Source organism: Chanodichthys erythropterus, chromosome 1 (genome assembly GCF_024489055.1).
Source record: "Chanodichthys erythropterus isolate Z2021 chromosome 1, ASM2448905v1, whole genome shotgun sequence".
Lineage (NCBI taxonomy): Eukaryota > Metazoa > Chordata > Actinopteri > Cypriniformes > Xenocyprididae > Chanodichthys > Chanodichthys erythropterus.
Genome location: NC_090221.1, coordinates 26,089,590 through 26,106,224, shown reverse-complemented (window position 1 = coordinate 26,106,224; position 16,635 = coordinate 26,089,590). Strand labels below are relative to the sequence as shown.

The 16,635-nt window shown below is 40.6% G+C and overlaps 1 long non-coding RNA gene across 1 annotated transcript; it reads left to right on the top strand.

The window, feature by feature from the left end:
- The first annotated feature begins 1,586 nt into the window (after positions 1-1,586).
- On the top strand, positions 1,587-3,757 carry LOC137017820 (uncharacterized). The gene is made up of 4 exons (XR_010894649.1): positions 1,587-1,677; positions 2,665-3,413; positions 3,505-3,539; positions 3,608-3,757. It is a non-coding gene; the product is annotated as an uncharacterized lncRNA (long non-coding RNA).
- Positions 3,758-16,635: the final 12,878 nt, after the last annotated feature.

The window sequence follows — 16,635 nt, the reverse complement described above, 5'->3', positions numbered from 1 at the left end:
TATTTTTATTCTGAGGTAAAATTTCCTAGCTAAATAGGTGATTATACTTTGACATATTTAAATTTGCGCGCTGTTGTGACGACGCATGACAAGTGACAACATTAACATGGCGGATGTAGTACGTCCGAATTCCATTCATACTACCCATATTCATACTATATAGAACGTACTGTTTTAACGGTCGGGAAGTACGTTCAAATTCAAATGTAGTACCTACTCATGTAGTATGCGATTTCGGACGCAGCCCCGGTTTTTATATATAGTGGCTGCGTTCCACTCCAGTTTTAGACACGCACTCGCGAACTTCCCTACACCCTTGAATCCCTGCCGCCATTTTGAAGTGCGTTCCACTTCGTGAAGTGGACGAGGGAAGTTTACATGGACAGACCCTCGCTCCCTCGATTTTAACCGAGGGAGCGAGTCTACTTCACATGTACACTTCAGGCAGCTCCATAACCCACAATGCAACACGATTATGACGTCACTGCATATCGCATTTAATTTACCCTACCACAAACAATTCTATGATATATTAATAATTTTTTTAAACATTTAAAACTCACATATATACATATAGAATGCTGTATTAAACAAATTTGTAAGGGGAAAAAATAAATAATAAATCAGCTCCATTGCGGATTCCAAGTGATCAAGGGCTTAGGATGTTCCAGTTCAGCCCATACAAAGGTTCCGCCAGAAGTGGGCACTCGTGCAACGTAAGCAATGACGTACATCCGAGTCAACGAGACCGAGGGAAGTTAGCGAGGGAAGGGCATTTAAAAACCGAACTGGAACGCAGCCAGTGACGTGACATACAGCGCGCGCCTCCACAAATGGAGTGCGCGCGTGCCCACAGTATGTTGATAAGAGTGTAAAGTTAATTTTTCTGAGAGAAGAATTTATTTTTCAGAGGTGACAACGAATAAATGGCTTTTATAAAAATGTATAAAGTTAACTTTGGAAAGACGCAAAACCTTTTTTTATTGTTATGTTTACGTTAGTGCAGGTGGCCGATAGAGTTGCCATGGCAACCGGGAAAACATTCAAGCTGCTGGAGAGGACAGCGTCGACGTTTCTCCGTGTTTCTCGTCAGTTTTATAGCAATAAAGTTCAACAACTGCGTCAGATTGGTTAAGTAACATTACCCACAGTCTACTTTAAGTACTTTATGTTTTTAATGATACTGAGAGCAAAACGTCTTGAATGCTTTTATTTTATGTTTCGCTGTAGGCTATGTGTTTTTATTTATAGTTTGAGTGTATTTCATTATTTTTATTTGGAGTTTTGTTCATGTTCTGTGTGTTTTTCAAAATAAATGAATTGAATTCATTTCGAGTCTGCATTCATCGTTCACAGCTGTTGGAATAGCCTTTACATTAGTTTGGGCAAATGAGGACATAAATTAGGTTAAACTACTGCATGTCCGCCCATAGAAAAATAAATAAATATAAGAATTACCAACTGATGACCAACACACAACTATTGATACACAACGTTGCCACGACGTTGCAGTTACCAGAGCCGTCGAAAAACAGAGTTCCGACACTCCCATAGACCTCCATAGGAACTTTGGAATGCGGAAGTAACGCGTGTCGTGGAGCGGCCGATAGTTCCAAACACTGATAGTTCCAGCACTGAACCCCATTCATTTTCAGTGATTCTGAAGATCGCTCGCTGGTAAGTTGATTAAATTACTGCATTTTTGACATTTGAACACATTACCTGACCTCTCATGAATCTATTCAATAGTTGTATTTTATGTAACCAGCTTTAGTTAATGTTTATTGTAAGTTAATAACGTTAGTCAGACTCTAATTGCAGCTAACTTAAGTGACCAACACATCACTAACTTTAGCTACCATAACCTGACGTCAGTTGGGCTACATTTACCTTTACGTTTACAAGTTCGTTGTCAAACAACGTTTATCTTCAGTTATTAGATTTGTTGTTAATGTTAGCAACACGGCATGTTAGCTGCCAGTTCATTAAAGTACCAGAGAATAACACAGTAAGGAGGTTGCATACACTTATTTAGTGGTGGCCAGTATATTAGGAACACCTTTACAATCTAATGTAATTCAATGCAAAAGCTCTACCATGAATTCTACTTTAATGAAGTTTATAATCAGCCAGAAATGTGTAAATTCAGTACTGAGGTCATAGTTAAAGCTGATGTTTCACTACATTGTGTTCAGATGGGTTTCTTATTTACTTACATGAGGTGGCCAGAATATTAAACACATCTGAATAGAAAGCAACAAGTGCAAAAACACCAACACAAACTATGACCTCAATGCTAAATCATCATTACATTTACACCTCTATTTTCCCTTATTTGCATAATTTCTTGGATGAGCAAAATAATCACCCAGCTTCTTCCATAATGTTATTGTGTGGAAGAATACAAATTTGAATAACAATAGTGGTTTGTATATAGATATGTATTATTATTTTTTTTTTCTCATTTAATTTTAGCTGTACTGGATTACAGAGCTAAAATAACAGATATCATGACAAATGTCCAATTAGTTATGGACCGAACTGTAGATGTGTTCTCTCACTTCTGTAATGTCAACCTCATGAAAATGTTTTGGAAATGTGTATTTAATCTGTCCTTCAATGTATTAACCTTAACACCGTTTCCTCTTTCTTCACAACTCCCAGTTCTGTCCAGCAGCAGGTCTGACTCGACTCCAGACCCGGTCTCCTCTGGGGACTGACACAGGCCCTGTTTCCACCTGGAGTTAAGATGCATTTTGGTTGATTGGATCACAAGTGGACAAGGGAGATGCATACACGTTTACACTTGGTGTTTTAATCCATCTCTTTTGTCCTCTTTCAACCACGATTTCTTCAAGGGGGTGGGTAAATGTATGGGTTTTTATAGATCTTTCAATCTAATAGACAAAATAAGCTTGAGCAGTTTACATATGAACACACCCAGAGATGACAGGAAAACATACAGAGAGCATCAGTGTTTGTTTCTGCTCTGACAGCTGCGAGACCAGCTGAACGCAGTGAGTGTGTGTTAGAAATCAGGAATGGTGAGAGAACATTGTGCTTGGTACATTTTTCGTCTTCATACCAAACTTGGGTCTTTAGCCAACAAAGTTTAAATCCAATCTAGCTAGCGTGCTTCCCATAATGTTTACACATTAGGTCAGTAGGCAGAGAGTAGATGGTCTTTAGTGGCGGTTCGAACACATTCGACCACATGAGCGTTTACAATATGAAAGCAGTCCAGTCAAATGCATTTTCAAAAACCTCTGGAAGTGGTTGAAAGTGGACAAACTCAAACCCATTTAGACCCCATTTTATTTAGTGTCATCCACTTCAGATTAGAACACATCTTAACACCAGGTGGATACAGGGCCACAGTCTGCTTCTGGCAGTGGAATGCTCTCACCCAAAAAGTAACTATAGCATTACTTATAGTGTGGAGTTTGAATGCTTTTGTTATCAATGTATATATAAGCATTTGACTGATTCTCGATTCACCACCAGGTCTCCAGATCATCATACGGCTGCCCTGGAAGAATGTAATGGCTATTGTGAACACTTGTATTCCTTTTCTGGCCTGCTTTCTGACATCTTTCTCTCCCTGTAGGAAGTCGAATGAGTTTCTTTGAAGACAGAACATTCAAGGAAAATTTACCTACCCTCTCTCTGGATATAATATATAATTAAATGTTTTGTTGAATGCAATTGGTTGCCTTGTATATTTTTCACTGTTGACCAAACTTCTTTCTTGACTTAAACTGAGCAGCTTCATTCATTGATATTAAGTTGTTGTGCATGTTTATGTGAATGTATCTTAACATAACGCAACATTAGGATGTTAATAATATTTATGACCATAGAAGCATGAGAAAACTATATACAGTACATGCTCTAAATGTATACCTTATGGGAGCAGCCCCCTTTAACACTCACAAAAAATTAATTCAATTCAAAAGGCTTTATTTGCATGAAAATAAATAAATATATCATATCAATTAAAAATTAATTCAATTCAAAGGGGCTTTATTTGCAAGAATATATATATATATATATTTTACATACTACATACATATGTTTGTATGTATTTGTGTGTGTTCTGATGAATGGTTTAGCCTATGTTTAGGAAAGGTTTACCGAAAAATTGCTGCAAATACAGTAGTTGCTGTGAATGTGTTTTACGTTATGGGAGCAGCCCCTCTTCCCTCCAAAATTAAATACAAATACTGATTAATGCTGTTTCCGCCACTCCCCAGAAAAAAAAGGCTATCATATGTATGTAATGTAAGTGTCAGCGTAATAATCAATGTATATTATGCGTCCATGTTTACGGATAATTGCTGCAAATATAGCTACAGCTGTCTGTCTCCCTTAAAACCATTCAAACTGGTTGACGGCGCGCATGTTTTTGGAACTATTGAGAGCTACACGAACCACGTGACAGCGTGGCGGCGAGATCAAAGAGTGTCGCAACTCTCATATTTAACGGCTCTGGCAGTTACTAACTGGCAACGTCACAAAGTTACGTTGTGGCGACGTATAGGCACCTTTCACTTTTCCGGTTGCCACGACGTAACTAGTTACGTCGCCACGACGAAAGTTTGGTCACCAAATTACGTTGCAGTTACGTAACAGTCACGTATTTTGGTTAGCTGGGAATGCACAACATTACTAGGACTGTCATTTACATAACATTATAACGAGAACACTATTGTAATAAAATGTTGTGAATTCTCTGTGTTGTTGTTTCAGCGAGTTGTTGTGGTAAGAGCGCGTCGACTGAGTTTGATTACATTACTTGTTCAAACTTCACTTGCATTCGCGTCATTTTGTACAGATAAAACTTATTAATTTTATTAAGTATAAATATCTGATTATTCTCATAAAGGATGTGTTTCGTTGAGGTAAATAACCCACAGAGCTGATGATCATAGCTTCAGCTCGAGCGCTCAAAAAGTAAGACAAAACATTAATATGATTGGGACTGTCTTCTTATACATGATATTATAATCGTATACTTGTAAAGTAACGTTGTGAATTATTTGGGCTTATTTGCTGTGTTTCGGAGTTTCAATGACGTTACTTCACGTTCATCTGTGCGTGATTTTGTGCAAATACTAGTTGTAATATTTTTATTTTGTATTAATATCTGGATTATTTTATAGGATGTGTTCCGTTGAGTTAATTAACTTTCAGTTTATGGGTTTTTTATTCTCTTCAGCTTCAGCGTGCGCTGCTCAAACAGCAATGATAAGTCATTAAAATGTTCAACGTTACTACACAGTATTAAAACTTTAATATTTATTTTAGAAAATGAATGCATTATTTTTAATAACTAGCTCTTATATTGTTCTAGTATTATTTTCATCAACACATAGTTTGATTAATAAGGATCATGAACACCTGTTATTGATGTTATTGTATACAATAACATCAATAACAGATTCATTTTGATAACAGTATTATTTGAGCTGCGCGCGCTGCAATGAACACCCGCGCTTTGCTAGAAGGTTAATTAACTCAAGGGGAGACATCCTATATAGGGTAATTCATACATATTTATACAAGATATACATAAAATTACAACTTATATTTGCACAAAATCATGCACGCATACTTGAACTAAGTAATGTAGTCAGCTGATGTCGTGAATTTGTTCATCCTGTAATAACACGCCGAAACACAGCAATTAGAATTCATAATATTTTCAAATAAATTTGTAGTTCTGACGACTGTTGAAACGGCTAACAGCACCACATATCCCAGATATATTGTAAACTTGTTGTGAACCTTCTGCGTTTTGTTGGCCTTCCTCTGGTACTTGTAGCTGCTGTCACCATAGACTTAAACAGGGCGCGCAGCTGCGACCGGTCCCAAATATGGCGGCAGGCATAGCGGAAGTGACGTCTTTGAAACCCATCTATAGCTGCATTTACGTCACCTCGTATTTACCGGAATCTTGAAATGACAACAAGTGACGTTATTGTAGTGTTAAGGGATTTTATAGAACACATGATATGCCACTGCCCCCTTGTGGTTAGGTGGGGGGAGTGGTAAATCAGGCACTGTAATAAAGTCATGCTTGGAGAGCACACGTTGGACATGTCTCTCTGTGTTTATTAGTTAAGTAAGAGCTACTACTTAACTCTACATGGTGTCAGAAGACTTCAGTTTTTCAAGTCGGGTAAACATGAGATGTGATTTTGCCGATTTAACTGGAGAGAACTCACGTTAACTTTAGTTTAGTTTCAAGTCTGAAGTTTAGGTAGCTTGCAAAACTAACGTGACTCGTAGTTAACGTTCGCGGCGAGAAGTAAAGAAAATGGAGCGATTCCAGATTCCCCCACCACCCAAGTTTGATTTCACTTAGCCAGAAGAGTGGCCCAAGTGGATCTAGAGTAGCGGGTCTAGAGCTACAGCCAGATGAAAACCAGGTGAACACTTTAATCTATACTATGGGGGACGAGGCGGAAGATATCGTGACTTCACTTCGTATGACGGAGGAGGAGGCAAGTGTGTACACCACTGTCAAAGAGAAGCTAGAGGGACATTTCGTGGTGAGGAGAAATGTTATTTTTGAGCGGGCCAAATTCAACCAGAGACAGCAGGAACAAGGAGAAACTATGGACAGTTTTATCACGGCACTCCACTGCTTGTCAGAACACTGCGGCTATGGACAGCTGCATGAGGAAATGGTCCGTGACAGACTTGTTGTAGGCTTGCGTGATAAAAAGCTGTCGGAGCAACTGCAGCTGGACTCGGAGCTAACGCTGGAGAGAGCGGTGACACGCGCGCGTCAGAGCGAAAGTGTGAGAAAACAACAGGATCTGTTGAAGAGTAACTTTCAGGCAGAGACCACAGATGTGGACAGCATTCAAACAAAACACAAGTTTGACAAAGGCAAAGCAAGACAGCAGAAAATGCAGGCTGGAACAAATGATAAAAGCAGTTATCAGACACAGCCAGGTAACCAGACACGATGCATGTGGTGTGGTAGAACACCAGCACACAGCAAAAATCAGTGCCCAGCTAGAGAAGTAGCATGTAACCGGTGTCAGAAAAAGGGTCACTATGCAAAGGTGTGCAGGTCAGGGGCTCTCAACGAAGTTAACACAGCAGAGTCAGATGAGGAGGAAATAGCTTTCCTAGGCACAGTCAGTTCAGATGGTGAACCATGGCTAATCAACCTTAAAGTGAATGAGCACACAGCTGTATTCAAAATAGATACAGGGGCAGACGTAACAGTGCTATCTGAAGATGTATTTCAGAAAGGGCAGTTTCCGGAGCTAGAGAGGGCAAAGAAAGTGCTGCAGGGTCCAGGTCTGACACCCATCAAGGTGAAGGGGAAGTTCACAGCCACCATAGGAACAGACAGTAAAAGCACCACACAGGAAGTGTATGTAGTCCCGGGTCTGAAGTTTAGCCTACTGGGACGTCCAGCTATCCAGGCATTAGGGCTAGTGGCTAGAGTAGACACAGTGGCACTGGATTCAGTCGAGAGAGTCAAGGAGCAGTTTCCCACACTGTTCAAAGGGCTAGGTAAGATGGAGGGTGAATACAAGATAGAGCTTAAAGCAGACGCCAAACCATTCTCCATATCAACCCCACGACGAATCCCGCTGCCTCTCATGTCTAAAGTAAAAAAAGAACTCACGCGCATGGAAGAGATGCGGGTGATCTCAAGGGTTGAACAGCCCACAGACTGGTGCGCCGGTATGGTCACTGTCCCAAAGCCAGGCAAAGATGAGGTGCGCATCTGCGTGGATCTGACCAAATTGAATGAGTCAGTCAAGAGGGAGAGACATATGCTCCCGTCGGTCGAACACACACTTGGACAGCTAGAGGGCGCCAAAGTATTCTCAAAAATTGATGCAAACTCAGGGTTTTGGCAAATTCCCCTTGCCAAGGAGTCCGCTCTCCTCACAACATTCCTCACTCCCTTTGGGAGGTTTTGCTTTAACCGCCTCTGCTTCGGCATATCCTCAGCACCTGAACACTACCAGAAGAGAATGTCTCAGATACTGGAGGGACTCGACGGCGTCCTGTGCCAAATGGACGACGTGCTTGTGTACGGAGACACACAGACCCAGCACGACTCACGACTGCTTGCGGTGCTGGGGAGGCTACAGGAGGCAGGTGTCACGCTGAGAGGTGAGAAATGTGAATTCTCAAAAGGCCATGTTAAATTTCTCGGACAGATCGTAGATGCAGCCGGCGTGAGAGCAGATCCTAACAAAGTGAGGGCAGTGACCGACATGGAGGAGCCTGAGGACGCGAGTGGAGTGAGACGATTCCTCGGGATGGTGAATCACCTGGGACAGTACTTACCTCATCTGGCGGAAAAGACACAGCCACTCCGGGATCTGTTAAAGAAGCAAAACGTGTTTCAGTGGGGGCATGATCAACAAAGAGCATTCAACAGCATCAAAGAGGATCTGAGCACGCCACCAGGGCTGGCGCTCTACAACGCAAAAGCGGAGACGGTCGTCTCAGCTGACGCGTCATCATTTGGACTGGGAGCTGTGCTACTCCAGAGACAGAAGGATGGCCACCTCAAGCCAGTCGCGTATAGCTCCAGAGCACTAACAGACACTGAGAAAAGGTACGCACAGATTGAGAAAGAGGCTTTGGCAATCACATGGGCGTGCGAGCGTTTCTCAGACTTCCTGGTGGGCATTACATTCCACGTTGAAACGGACCACAAGCCTCTGGTTCCGTTACTAGGCTCCAGGAGCCTGGATGAGCTCCCGCCACGCATTCAGAGACTCAGAATGAGACTGATGGCTTTCAGTTTCTCCATCTCCCATGTGGCCGGCAAGAAGTTGGCCACGGCGGACATGTTATCAAGGGCGCCATTGCGAGACAGAGGGCAGCCGGAGCAGGAAGAGGAAGTCAACCTGTATGTAAACATGATCATGTCAACCCTCCCAGCTACAGAAAAGAGGTTACAAGAAATAAGGGAACATCAAGATCATGATGAAATACTAAACCAAGTGAAAAGGTACTGTACTGAGGGTTGGCCAGACAGATCCACAATAGACAGAGCTTACCTACCGTACGCACATGTCGAGGAAGAGCTATCAGTGGAGAATGGCTTATTACTGAAAGGATGTAGACTAGTTATTCCCAAGCTGCTACAGACAGACATCCTTCAGAAATTGCACGCAGGACACCAAGGTATAGCAACGTGTCGTGAAAGAGCCAAGCAATCTGTCTGGTGGCCGGGACTGTGTACACAGCTTCAGAAAGTGGTCGAGGGCTGCGACACATGTGCAAAAGAAAGAATCAACCCCAAAGAGCCACTGCTGCCTACAGAATTCCCTGATAGACCATGGGCAAAGGTGGGTGCTGACTTGTTTCAGTGGAATGATAACCAGTATCTATTGGTGGTAGACTATTTTTCCCGTTTCATTGAGGTAGCTAAACTCACATCTACAACCTCATTAGCTGTAGTGGAACATTGCAAGTCTATCTTCGCCAGGCATGGCATACCGTCCGAAGTCATGACAGATAATGGACCCCAGTTCTCGTCTGAATGCTTCACTCAGTTCGCAAAACAGTGGGGGTTCACACACACAACGTCCAGCCCCAGATACGCTCAGAGCAACGGAGAGGCAGAGCGAGCTGTGCGGACAGTTAAAGGCCTCCTCCAGAAAGAAAAAGACCCATATCTGGCACTCATGGCTTACAGAGCCACACCACTCGCCAACGGGTACAGTCCGGCACAGCTGTCAATGGGCCGGCAGCTCAGAACAACAGTTCCGGTCACTCTGTCATCTCTCAACCCAGGCTGGACTGATATAACCAAACTCAAAGAGAAGGAACAGAAAAAGAGACTGAGATTGAGCTGGAACTTCAACAAAAGACACAGAGCTCATTATCTCACAAGACTGACACCAGGCGACCATGTCTGGGTAAAAGACACAAAGGAGAAGGGGACAGTGATAAGACAGGCGGAAGCACCAAGGTCATATGTCATTGACACTCCCAGAGGGAACCTGCGCTGAAACCGAAACCACCTTGTCTCTACAGCAGTGGCGCCAGTAGCGCAGACTATCCTACCAGAGCCAGAGCAATCTACTGGTCAGCCAGTGAGGTCAGATCATGCAGAGCAGGGGCCAGTTCAACCGTGCAGTCCTGAACCTCCGGCACATTACCCTGCAAGAGAGAGACGACCTCCAGGGTACCTGAAGGACTTTGTGGCTAAATAGCAGGTACCCCTGGAGAGACTGAGTGATTTCTACGGGGCAGAATAAACCCCCACACTCAGCAGAAGGATTGGGCAGTCTACCCCACCTTCTTAGTTCAGATTTTCAGTTAATGTTCATTTGCTTATTGTTCTTACGATACCATTTGATTTAAAGTTCTCCAGGAATATTTGAGAAAAAGACAATGGGTTATGTTGCCTTATGCATAGTGCAACAGTTTGAATTGGGAACAGTTAATTTTTGATATAGTCTGTTGCAGTACAGAGGGGTTAGTTTAATCTTGAGTTATTTATCAGTACAACTGATCTTAGAAAGGGGGATGTAGTGTTAAGGGATTTTATAGAACACATGATATGCCACTGCCCCCTTGTGGTTAGGTGGGGGGAGTGGTAAATCAGGCACTGTAATAAAGTCATGCTTGGAGAGCACACGTTGGACATGTCTCTCTGTGTTTATTAGTTAAGTAAGAGCTACTACTTAACTCTACAGTTATATTCGGAGCTGTTCACGTCCTTTTGGTCCTTGGACTGGGAATTATGCGTTTCCATGGCACCACTATCAACACCTAATAAATCAATCTACAGCGGCCAGGTGGTACAGCGGCCACGTGGTACATCTGGGCGCTTTCAGAAAACTCCCAGCTTACAAACTGTAATTAGTAATTACGAGCTCTACGAGGACGTGAACGCTTTTTACAAGCTAGAATCTTGTAACTACAGGAATTACGAGGCCGCGTGAACGCACCTTATCACACTGAGCTTTATACAGATTTCAGCAATAGGTAAAAATTTACTAGTAAAGGTCAATACTGTAGTACACAAAAAGAAAATGGACGTTTGGTCATAATTTATATTTTGTGTCCTTATCTACTTACATCATCAACAACAACAACAACAACAACAAAAAACATATAACGTTAGATGTATTAATATCTGATCAATATGCTTTATTAAATAGAAAGGGGAGGTGGTGATTTTCTGTTAGAAATGTGTCCGAGTGTGGACCGCCTTGCTCTGTAGTGCTTCTCAATACTCGTTGGCTGCATGCGAAACCGCATCTCACTGAGTAGGTACTTAATTTCAGCAAGTCCTTACTTAATGAGCGCTAAAAGAGTAGCCTGATCCCTTTAAGTATGAATGCGATCCAGACAACATCCGCAATGTTGATGTTATCATGTGACCTACGACGTTATCACAAGTGCAACAACTTAAAAGATATGAGTGAAAGGGGGGGGTGATCCAAGATGGCGCTCTGATTAGACGCATGTTGATGAGCTCCGCAATCTCAGCTGCTTTTTTTTGTCTTACAATGCAGTTAAAAAGGTTTTCGTTGTCATAATTTGTACCAGATCACACGTAACTGATGTTAAATTTGTAGTAGCTATCAAAATGGGAAAATTTGAGAAAAGAAAAAGTAGGAATGGAACTCAAGCTGCTGCTAATGCTAACAAAACTGCTAATGAAACAAGCCAAGCCCGAAAAGAACTTTTGATGGAGAACATGCATGATTATATGTACCAAGATACTGACTCTGCAGAATTCATGCTATGTGAGGAAGAGTTTCCCTGTCTTTCAGAAACCCCTTGTAAGTCCCCTGCCATCAAACAACGCAAGACCGAGAGCGTCGACACAACTGCCATCCTCTCACAACTCGGGGAGCTTTCGAGGCTGATTAATAACCGCTCGGATGCTTTGGAAAAGATGGTGGGGGAAAACTCAAGAGTGATTGCTAGTATGAAAGAGTCAATTAACGAAAACACCAGGCAGATTTCTGGTGTGAAAGATGTGATTGACTTTATGAGTGCCGAAGTAAAAGATTTGAAAGTCAAAGTCGGTGCGACTGAGTCACTTGCTAAAAGAGTCGAGTTTAATTGGCATGAACAGGAGAAGCGGCTTCTGGCACCTTGAAGCTTATTCACGTCGATGGAATCTCAGAGTCCATGGAGTCCCTGAAAGTGACCGAGAAGATGTCCGAGGTAAGATCATCGACGTTTGCCAGCAGCTTCTGCCAGAAGCGCAAGACAAACTCTCGGATGCAGTGGATACCGTTCATCGCCTGGGTCGTAAACGGCTGAACGACAGCAGGCCCAGAGGGATAATCGTCCAGTTTAACTCTCGCTTTCAACGCGATGCGGTCTGGCGTGCGGCTAAGGATTCAATTTTCCTGAGAAATAACAACTTGAAAATATCCGAGGATCTGTCTCAAGCAGATAGAGATCGAAGAAACAAGCTATGGCCCATCGTGGAAAAGGCCAGAAAAGAAAATAAGCGAGCTTACTTTGTGGGTGGAAGGGCGTTTGTTGAAGGAGCTGAGATATTCCCTCCTGATGGACTAAAATAAGTTTCAAGCCTATTTTATCATCTCTTGCCTATAATATTGTTTCCATCCTCTTGATTGATTGACCCTCTTCGATGCTCTGGATTATCATCAGTCTACGGCTCTTCTCAGGACACCAAAAACACTCATCGGGCGGTATCACACTCTTGTTTACTATGCAAGACATTTAATACACTGCCCTTTCATAAGATCTACAAAGTTCTATTTTAGAACGTGTTATAGTATAGTGGGGCATATAGTTATTGAGATGTTCTAGTAGGCTAGACATTTGTTTTGTCTGTCTATATATTACAGTTCAGTTTTTTTTTTTTATATTTAAACGATCTGGTACTATACATAAGTTCTTACATTTCATTTAAAGTATTACTTAATAAGCTCTCAATGCTGCATTTTAATAGATTTTCCAATTGTTTGAGTTGTGGTTCTCATACTTGTGCTTATTTCCTGACCGGTTAAAGTTCTATACAAGTTATTTGCTGTGCTTCTTTAGGTCTATTCAACTTTATTTATTTATTTTTTTAGTTATCTTTTTTATTTCATGTCTTTATCTGTTGTTTCTTTAAATGCTAAAGGGCTAAGAAATCTCACTAAACGAAAGGCTGTTTTCTTATATCTTAAACAATTTAAATCTGATTTTTGTTTCCTCCAAGAATGTCATTCATCAGCAGAGGATCTTAATTTCTGGAGGTCACAATGGGGTCTGGATATATGGATGTCTCATGGTACGACACATTCAGCCGGTGTATGCATTTTAAAAAATCAATTTAAAGGGAAAGTGTTACTTAGTGAAAGTGATGTAGGTGGACATTTTATCTGTCTCGTTACTGAAATTTCCAATGTGACCTGTATTCTTGTTTGTGTTTATGGTTATAACCAGCAGAAAGAAAATGAAGCCTTTATTAGTTGTTTAGAGGAACATGTGTTAAAATTATTGACTAAATACCCAAATTCTATGCTTATATTTGGTGGAGATTTTAATGTGGCCTTAGATTGCAGTATAGACAGATGGCCTCCAAAACGCCCTGACAACAGTAGTTTATACTTAAAAATGTTTATGCATAGATTCTCTTTGAAGGATAGTTGGAGAGAGTTGCATCCTTTTCAAAAGATGTTCACTTGGAGTAATAATTCTCTCTCCTCCCAGTCCCGAATTGACATGTGGCTTATTTCTAAGGAATTTTTCAATACATCTTCTGATATTTTACCATCACCTTTTTCTGACCATAAGAGTATTTTTATTCATACCCATTTCCTTGCCTCTGATGATGTACGCGGGTTCTGTTCTTACTGGAAGCTTAACAACTCCATTCTTTTTTATAGTGAAGTAAAAGATGAAATCAATAAGATAATTCACAAAAATTGGAAGAAAGCAAGAGAAGAGAACAGTTACATTTACATTACATTTACATTTAGTCATTTAGCAGACGCTTTTATCCAAAGCGACTTACAAATGAGAGTAGTAGAATCAATTAAATCAACATGAGAACAACAGTATGTAAGTGCTGAGTGAAGTCACAGTTATGTCAGTAAAGTGCTCATAGCGAATTTTTTTTTTTTTTTTTTTTTTTTTTAATAAATAAATACACAGATAGGAGAAGAATATTAGTCAAGGTAAGTGCTACTACTACTGGGTCAAGTGCTGACGAAAAAGATACGTCTTTAGCATTTTTTTGAAAATGGCTAGAGACTCGGCTGCTCGGATAGAGCGTGGTAGGTCATTCCACCAGCCAGGAACAGTCCCGGAGAAGGTCCATGAGAGTGATTTTGTGCCCCTATGTGATGGCACCACAAGGCGCCGTTCACTTGCAGAACGCAGGTTTCTGGAGGGCGCGTAAGTCTGAAGTAGTGAGTTAAGGTATAGCGGTGCAGAGCCAGCTGTCGTTCTGTAAGCAAACATCAGAGCCTTGAATTGGATGCGAGCAGCTACTGGCAGCCAGTGCAGACTGATGAAGAGAGGAGTGACGTGCGCTCTCTTCGGTTCGTTGAAGACCAGTCTTGCTGCAGCATTTTGGATCAGTTGTAGAGGCTTGATAGTGCATGCTGGAAGGCCAGCCAAGAGAGCATTACAGTAGTCCAGTCTGGATAGAACAAGAGCTTGGACAAGAATTTGTGTGGAATGTTCAGATAGGAAGGGTCTAATCTTCCTGATGTTGTACAAGGCAAATCTGCAGGACCGGGTCGTTGCTGCAACATGATCTGTGAAGGTTAGACCATCATCCATCACCACTCCAAGGTTTCTGGCTGTCCTGGCTGTCCTGTAAAAGTTACAGCAGCAGTTGGGAATTTACTAAGTACGAAATTGGCAAATATTTTAGAAAATTCAGTAGTGATTTGGCAAAAAAAGAAAAAAACTGATGAAAACATTGTTATATGTAAAATCACTAATCTTTTATCTAAAAATGTGGATGATTTACTTGATTGTGAAAAAGAAGAATTGGTTGACTTACAGTCCAAATTAGATAACATTTATAAACATAAAGCTGAAGGGGCATTTATTAGATCGTGCAGAAAATGGATTGAAGAGGGAGAACAGAACTCGGCATACTTCTTCAGATTGGAAAGGCAGCAAGCTAAAAACAACCAAATTCAAAGATTAATGATTAATGGTAATATTAGTGATGACCTAAAAAATATTGCCAATTTTTGTGCCAAATTTTACAGTGATTTGTATACTTCTAAATTTTCCCAACAACATATGGATGACTTCTTTAAATCTTTACCTAATATAAACCAGCTTAGTGACTTAGATAAACACTTTTGTGATGCCTCTATCACACTGAAGGAGATAGAGGAAGCAATTAACTCTTTAAAAGCCAACAAATCCCCCGGAACTGATGGACTCAGCTCAGAATTTTACAAGCTGTTTATTCATAGTATAGCACCATTCTTATTAAAGGTTTATGAGGAAAGTATAGAGAAAACATTACTTCCAGCCACATTATGTCAAGGATTAATAACGCTTATCCCAAAATTAAATAAAGACCCCTTATTAATAGATAATTGGCGTCCAATAACTTTATTAAATAATGATTATAAGATAATAGCTTTAGTTCTAGCAAAAAGATTGAAATATATTTTGAACTCTATCATTGACGAAACACAGTCAGGATTTATGCAGAAAAGACACATTTCCAATAATATACGTTTAGTACTTGATATGTTAGATTATTCAGATTTAATAGATAGTGATGGCTTCATTTTCTTTTTAGATTATTACAAAGCTTTTGACACATTGGAACACAAATTTTTATTTCAGGCTCTGCAAAATATTGGCTTTGGCAATTCCTTTTGCAGAATGGTTCAAATGCTATACACAAACGGAAACAGCTCTATCAAATTAAGTAATGGTACTTCACCTAGATTCTTTCTAAAACGAGGAGTTCATCAAGGATGTCCAGTTTCCCCTTACTTATTTTTAATTGCAACACAGTTCCTTAGCACACATATCAATAATAGCCAGTTAAAGGGCATCACAATTGGCAACACTAAAATAAAAATTACTCAATTAGCAGACGATTATTCTTGAATGATTCGTCACAAATTCCATTGGCTTTAGGTATTCTTCAGTCTTTTTCTGAAGCTTCAGGATTAAATTTAAATTTTAATAAATGTGAATTGCTTCCAATTAAAGATTGCTCTCTTACTTCAATTGAGGATATTGCTGTCAAAAATAGGGTAACATATCTTGGTATAATAATTACTAAAGATGATAGGTGTTCTGCGAACTTTAAACCTATTATTGCCAAAACACAAAAGAAATGCAACTGCTGGTTACAAAGAGATCTGTCACTAAAAGGCAGAACGCTGCTCACTAAGGCAGAGGGACTGTCTCGTTTGGCCTATGCAGCTCAGTCTCTTTCTGTGGATAAGCCCACGTCTAAATTAATTAATGAGATTTTAATAAAATTCCTTTGGAAAAATAAATCTCATTATTTGAGAAAATCTGTCATACTAAATTCATATAATAATGGTGGGCTGAATTTCATTGATTTTGATTCCCTCAACTATACATTTAAAATTAATTGGCTAAATCAGTATCTAGTCAAACCATCTTCTATTTGGAATGTTTTTCCTCAACTTGTTTTTTCACAAC